Genomic DNA, 7677 nt, shown 5'->3' on the forward strand with positions numbered 1-7677 from the left:
CAGAACAGGGTACATTGCAATTTTAAAATACAACACCTATAATAAAACACAAAAATGTATTATTCACAAGACAGTGAGTCCCAACACATTCCAGCATTAATGTTCAGCAAATGCCTGAACAAATGATGTGGGTTCAGCTGGCAGCAAATCTTATCAAAAGTGGTGCCAGCTGTATCTCAGCACCACCAGTGAGAAGGCCCTCCCATGGATCGCTGCTTCAAATTGCCAAAGCACTACCAGGAATGCTTAAGACTTCATGCTATTATAGGCAGGAATATAATGGGAAAGTTACAACAGTTCTCATGCTTCTACTTGTGGAAGGGGTTGAACACACCGGGGCAAAATCAGAATATCTTCACATTTAATTTCACTTTTTGCATATAGTAGCTTAATGTGAACAGTGGAAAAAAGCACTTCCATGAACAGACAACTCTTTCTAGGAGTGAAAGGACACCTTTGGATCCACCCATTGGGATTAAGTGGTTTTACCTTTGCGATGCATTATGATTGTTACTAATTAAAGCAGCATCGTACTAGCAATTGAGACAATGCATGCAAACATGTGCTCCAGCGCAACAATAGAAATGATTAGTTTCTATCATTGAGAGGCCCATTGCAGTTACTTAATACAATTCCATATAACAGTAGTGGAGACCCTCCACCCTGCTGGTCTAATTAGGCTGGCAGGCTTCCCCATTTGGCTTACACTGCAATTTTGTCCAAACCATATCCAGCTACTCTACACCTGCTGTGCACTGGGCTTCTCAAGCCCAATGATCAGCAGGTCATTGGGGCTTGAGAAGCACTGTGCATGGATAAACCATTACATATATATATGTATTGCCAACCAATAGACTCACCAAATTTTGATTTACAAAAAGTACAGGCTGCTTTAATCAGGTTAAGAGGCAAAGCCAAAGCACATGCAGACAGTCTAGAACCTTTCTAAATCGTTTTAAATTGTGTTTTAAATTGTTTTTAAAAGATGTGTTTTTAAATTTGTATATTTGTTTTTAATGTTTTTAGTTATTGTAGACTGCCCAGAGAGCTTTGGCTATGGGGCGGTATATAAATGCAATAAATAAATAAATAATACCTCAGTTAACCGACTCCTCCAGGAACTAAGGTCCTTTTCAGGAAGGCTTCTTTAAAGGTGAAACTGACCAGCTTTGCTTTTTTTCAGTTTGGGTAAACTTTCAAACTTGTGCCTTTGCTTTGAGGTGAAACTGACCAACCTGTGTCTTTGTTTTTTTAATCAATAAACTGATGAGCCTGTGCCTTTGCTGAGCGAGGGTGAAACCGGCAGGACTCTTTGCTTTGTGTAAAAGAAATCTCTTGCTTTCTCCCAGGGCTAGGGAGGGAAGGATCCAATACCATTCAGGGGAGGGGGATGGTACCAGGGAGGCACCCTTTAAAGCCCTTGTTGAAGCTGCCCCCACCATCTATGTGCGGGTGGAGGAACCTATCCCTGTTCTTTCCATATTATTCCTACCTCTAGTATAAAAGTTTCTATTAAATAAGTAATGTCCAGGAACACATCTACTTTGTTAACTGGTATTACTGTACTGACATTATATGAAACTGCATGTTCACTGGAGGTTGGGGTGGAATTGTGTCTTGCTATCAGTGATGGTGGGAGTGTTTTCTAATAGGTGTCAGTCACTCAAAAAACATATTGCCTCTATTTCAGTTACTCCGGCTACATATTAGCAGACAACATATGAGGGATGGGAAATCTTATTTGTTTCCTCATGGACAACCTTTCTGGAGCTGCATTCCAGTGGCTGGGGCAAGAGGGAAAAGTGGATGTGCCTTTTACCTTTCTACAGTAGGCTACATTTCAGCCAAACAAAAGCCAGAGGGTTCCCCTCCCTCCCTCCCTCCCTCCCTCCAAGCAAGCAAGCAAGCAAGCAAGCAAGATCACCATTCTAAAAAACATTCCAGCTACGCAAAAGCACTTGAGGAAGGTGCGGGTGAAGGACATAGTCTCGGGAGAGGGGGTGTGGCCAGGGGAGGAGTATAGCCTGGGAAGGATCCTGAGGGCCCGATAGAGAAACCTGGAGGGCCTGAGGTTCCCCACCTCTGTAATATGTCCTGAGACGCTATGAAAACACCGAAAAACTAGGGTATCATTCTGGATTACAAGCTAATATGGGTATAGCTCAGTCTTCAAAATAGCCCACCAGCACATGGTCCAGAGTTTCAGTCTGGTGAGCAGAGCTTTGCTGGCTAAGTATTTTGAGGACTGGATAGATGGTGTGGCTGGCATTCTGAACGCCGTTGGGCTTGTAAATTGCTTATCACCACTTCATGCATTGTCCACTCTGGCTGGGGCTCATGGCAGTTGGAGTCAAACAAGACCTGGAAAGCAAGAAGTTCCCCATCCCATGGGATTGCAGTTATGAATCAGGAAGTCTGCAGTTTGAAACTTGCCTCTTCCATAGGCTTATTAAGGGGCCTTAGGTAAGCTACTCAACTTCAGGCTCCTGCAATCAGGACTGCAACAATATAAGGGGTTATATCAATAAAATAAAATCACAAGTCCCATTTATTTCTTACCCCCAGGTAGGTGGATATAAGTTACAAATCTTTATTACTTTGCCAAAGGCCACCACCAATCACACTTCAATAAAAGGTGGGACACGAATTAAAACAAACTGATAGCACAGTCACTGTAATATCCAGTATCTTTTTCAACAACATCATCAACAACATTCATTATAAAAATACTTCAGAATGCTATCAAATGCTGTCTTGGTATTGATGTTGCTGTTGCTGCTGTTATTTACAATAGGGCTTACTGTTTGTGTTAAAGGGTAACTGTTAATCCACCTACCTGGGACTAAGTTGTTGTTGTTAGCATTAGCATTATTATTAGCATTAACAACAACAACAACAACAACAACATTTCTATCCCAGGGCAGCAAACAAGAAACCAAACACTATATACATCTTAAAACTTTAAAAAATCATTTTTAAAAAACTTTAAAAACATCTTAAAAGGCAATTCAAACACAGATGCAGACTGGGATAAGGCCTCTATTTCAAAAGCTTGTTGAAAGAGGAACGTCTTTAGCAGGGTTGGCCACAGGCATGCCAGGGCCCTTGGGCATCAGCCTGCCCCGGGCCCCGGCACTCCCCTTCTGCGATTCATGGCAGGATTGGTACCGAAGATTGCAAGGTGGGAGATCCCAAGTTGCCTGCCATTCCCCCATTCTACTTACCTTTCTCTGTACTGTTTTTTCGGGAGCGCGCTCTGCAAGCACAGGTTTGCCATCAATCAAGATGGTTTGCCATCAATCAAGATGGTGGTTTCCCTAAGGGGCTGAAGCCTCTGCCACCATCTTGGTTGATGGCACGCATGCAGATTGCAGAAAGGGAGGGGCCCCTGTAGTCCCACGGGCCCTTGGGCCAGTGCCCCACCTGGCCGCCCTTTAGAACTGGCCCTGGTCTTCAGTAGACACTGAAAAGATACAGAGATAGCACCTGTCTGGTATTTAAGGGAATTCCAAAGGGTTAGGTGCCACTACATTAAAGGTCTGCTTCCTATGCTGTGCAGAATGGACCTCCTGATAAGATAATATCTGCAGAAGACCCTCACCCAGGGATGTAGTTGTCCAGGGTTGTGGGGGGTCATAAATCCATTACATTTTAGGGAGCAGAGTCCCAGCCAAGTTCCTATGTATAAGCCAATCAACATGAAAGAGAACTTTTTCCTTTTCCTTTCATACTTTCAGCAGACCCACTGTGAATTGTTTGCAAGGCACTTTGAGGGTAAAGTTGCTTGCCTCTGTAGCAGTCTTGATGGCCCATCCACATCTACTGCAATCCCCAATGATGTGTCCAGTGCAATGTCTGGTGCAACTTCTTGGGAACAGTTTCAGCTGATGGGGCCTGATAACATAGACAAAGTGCTTGCGCTGATGCGGCCAGCAACGTGTTGTCTCAACCCTTCCCCTTCTTGGCTTATTAAAGCTTGACGAGGGAGGTTGACCAAGTGGATCCAGGGTGTGGTCAATGAAACATTGCAGGAGGGAGTGGTTCCAGTCACCTTGAAAGAGGTGGTGATCTTACCACTTCTGAAAAAGCCCACCCTGGACCCATTGGTTTGTGACAACTACTGCGCAAATACTCCTTTTTTTAGGGAAGGTAATTGAGAGGGTTGTGGTGCAGCAATTGCAAGTACTCTTGGATGAAACAGATTATCTTGACCCATCCCAGTCTGGGCTGAGACCTGGTTATGGGCCTGAATCGGCCTTGGTCGCCCTGATGGATGACTTTTATCGGGAGAAGGCCAGGGGGAGTGTGACCCTGTTACTCTTACTTAATCTTCCAGTGGCTTTTGATACCATTGACCATGGTATCCTTCTGGACCAACTTGGTGAGATGGGTATTGGAGGCACTGTTTTATAATAGTTCTGATCCTATCTCTGAGGTCATTCTCAGAGAATATCATTGGGTGACTGTCTTTTGGCCCCCTGCAGTTGTGCTGTGGGGTGCCGCAGGGTGCCATATTGTCCCCCATGCTGTTTAACATCTATATGAAGCGCATGGGAGTGGTCATCGGGAGATTTGAGGTGAGGTGTCAGTAATATGCTGAAGATACCCAGCCCTGTTTCTCTGTAACATCTGAATCGGGAGAGGCCGTGCAAGCCCTTGACAGCTGCCTGGACTTGGTGGTGGGCTGGATGAGGGCCAATAAACTGAGTCTGAATTCTAGCAAGATGGAGGCACTGTGGGTTGGTGGTTCCCGAGTTTGGATAATTGGTCAGTTGCCTGCTTTGGATGGGGTCGTACTCCCTCTGAAAGAGCAGGTCCGTAGTCTGGGGTGCTCCTGGATTCATCTTTGTAGCTAGAGGCCCAGGTGACCTCCATGACTAGGAGGCCTTTTACCAGCTTTGGCTAGTAAGACAGCTGCAGCAGTTTCTGGACTGGGATAGCCTGACCACTATTGTCTACGCCCTGGAAACTTCCAGGTTGGATTACTGTAATGCACTCTATGTGGGGCTGCCCTTGAGGTTGGTCTGGAAGTTGCAGCTGGTGCAAAATGCGGTGGCGAGACTGCTCATTGGGGCAGCATATCGCCAACATGTCATCCAGTTGCTGAAAGAATTGCACTGGTTGCGATTTGCTACCGGGCCAAGTTCAAGGTTCTAGTTTTGGTGTACAAAGCCCTATACAGCTTGGGACCAGGATACCTGAAAGACCGTCTTATCCCTTATATACCCAGTCGATCACTGCTTTGGGCAGGTGAGGGCCTCCTGCAGATACCATCTTATCAGGAGGTTCGTTCTGCACAACATAGGAAACAGACCTTTAGTGTGGTGGCACCTACCGTTTGGAATTCCCTCTCCTTAAATATTAGGCAGGTGCCATCTCTATTATCTTTTCGACGCCTATTGAAGTCCTTACTCTTTCAACAAGCTTTTAACCTTTTTTTTAAAAAAAAAAGTCTTGAAAGCTTTTAAAGAAGCTTTTGTTTTAATATATTTTAAAGTCTGTTTCTATGATGTTTAAAGTGTTTTTAGTGCTTTTGTTTGCCACCTTGGGCTCCTGCTGGGAGGAACAGCGGGATATAAATAAATAATAAATAAATAATTCTGATTGGAGCCATCATAGTGAAAGGAGGTGACTCTGCCACTGAGAAGACTCTTCTCAGTAGCCAACACACAGATTCTCCTTTTATGCTGATTGGCTCCTAGGGACGTCTGTTGTAGTGGGGTGTGAACTTGTGAGATAACAGGAAGAGGTGGGAAAATGGAAAGGGGGGCATGGCTGTGAAGGGGTGTGGCATGACTATCATGAAGGGAGCCTGCACTTCTGAATTTGCCATACCTGCAGAGCACAGTGATTGACTGGGTATACATGGGGCAAGATGATTTTTCAGGTATATTGGTGGAAGTTACCCTAATGACAGCACAAATGTTTCTTTTCTTTTTTCTTTTTAAAATTTGGACCAATGGAGCTTTCCATCAGAATTACTTAATCAGAAGCCCGTGTTACTTAATGACTTAGTCAGAAGCCTGAAAATATTGTAAAAGCCCCTTTGGGGTGCTATCCTGATCACTGAAGGGGATTTCTTTGCACCTTACAATGCCAAGGAGTTACCAAAGAAGAATAGTGTATAGTGTAGTTATCTCCTCTTCAGGAATGTGCATTTATCATGTTTGGTAATCTGTACTGGTGATTTGTAAGCATCAGTTCAAAATATCACAATCAAAGGATTCTGGAATGCTATTTTTTTTAGTTGTCTGTTCGTTTGTGGTCATGATCATATTTAAATAAAATATATCTGTTTTTAACACAGGATGGTTCTGATTTCTATTCTCCCTCTCTCACTTTTCCTTAAAGCTCAAATCATGCCAAGACAACTATACAGATGTGAATTCACTACAATCTTTGTTTCACTTCTCACTCTTAAATAATCTGTTTTCTTTCAGCATACCTTATATACTCAGTCTGAATTCTTAAAGTCAAGCTGATTTCTTTCCATCCTACACATCACACCGGGTAGTAACAAATGCTCCACAGGCCAACTAATTCCCTCATTACACCTGTGCTATCCCACTGAGCGCACTAGTAGAAATCCATTGATGGCTACAGATTGCTCTGGATTGCATTACTGCACAATATTTGGTCTGCACAATATTTCTTACAGGGAGTGATGCATGAGATGGAAGGAATCCAGTGTGACTACGAAAGCTCAGACAGAGTTTATGCAGCTGGAAGTTTAGAAATTTACTTGCAAACTGAGCTCATTGTATATGGAAATAAATGAGATAATAAATCTGGACCCTTGCCATGCCATTTTTGCAAAGGCAGAGACACACTTTGAAAGGGCTGGATCCTTGATTTACGGTGGCTGATCATTTGAATTGCAAAGCCAAAAGAAACTGTGTAAAAAGTTATAGCATGCTTAGCTGGTAACAACGTATTTTTTATACAGCTTGTATTTTTTTAAAGATCAGGCTTTAGTAAATCAGAAAAATCATTGTAGTAAATCACTGGCTGCTGGAGCTACCTGATATTTTGACAGATCCCCTATAGGTTATTAGGCAAAGATAGGTAAGGTCAGCTGTCTGTCCCCAACATTTTATGGCAGATTTGTCTTCCTCCAGGCCCAGCAGTAGCATCTGGCATGGTGGGGTAAATGCTGGGGTTTATACACTGCAGCAGGGCCCGCTGAGGCTGATGCTGGCATGCCTTGTATGTAGCAATGCTACCACATGGTCCAGAGACACTGTAGGATAAGACTGGTGGGGCAGCTGGCCAACTTGGCACTTTTCCTATCAGAAAAACAACAACAAAGTGAAAAAAATTTTCAAGTGTTGTTTGCTGCTGTAGACCACCACTACTGCTTGGTAAGCTTGTAGCCATCCCCACCCCCAGTTGTTAAGATGATACTGTGCTGGCCCACTGATGTAACACTGTAGGACTGCCAGGTGTCAGGGTTCAGCCCTACTCAGACCGTGAGCCTGAAAACCAGGGCTGTGGAGTCGGTACACCAGACCTTCAACTCCGACTCCTCTATTTTTCTACTGTCTGACTCCGACTCCTTCATAAATGGCAAATGTATATTAACTAGTAATAACAAATTTACTGTAGTAAAATTTACTGAGCCCAATCCCTGGGGCTGATGGGAGTTGTAGTTTAAAAAAGTAACTTTTCCAAGCTCTG

This window comes from Rhineura floridana, chromosome 4 (genome assembly GCF_030035675.1).
Source record: "Rhineura floridana isolate rRhiFlo1 chromosome 4, rRhiFlo1.hap2, whole genome shotgun sequence".
Lineage (NCBI taxonomy): Eukaryota > Metazoa > Chordata > Lepidosauria > Squamata > Rhineuridae > Rhineura > Rhineura floridana.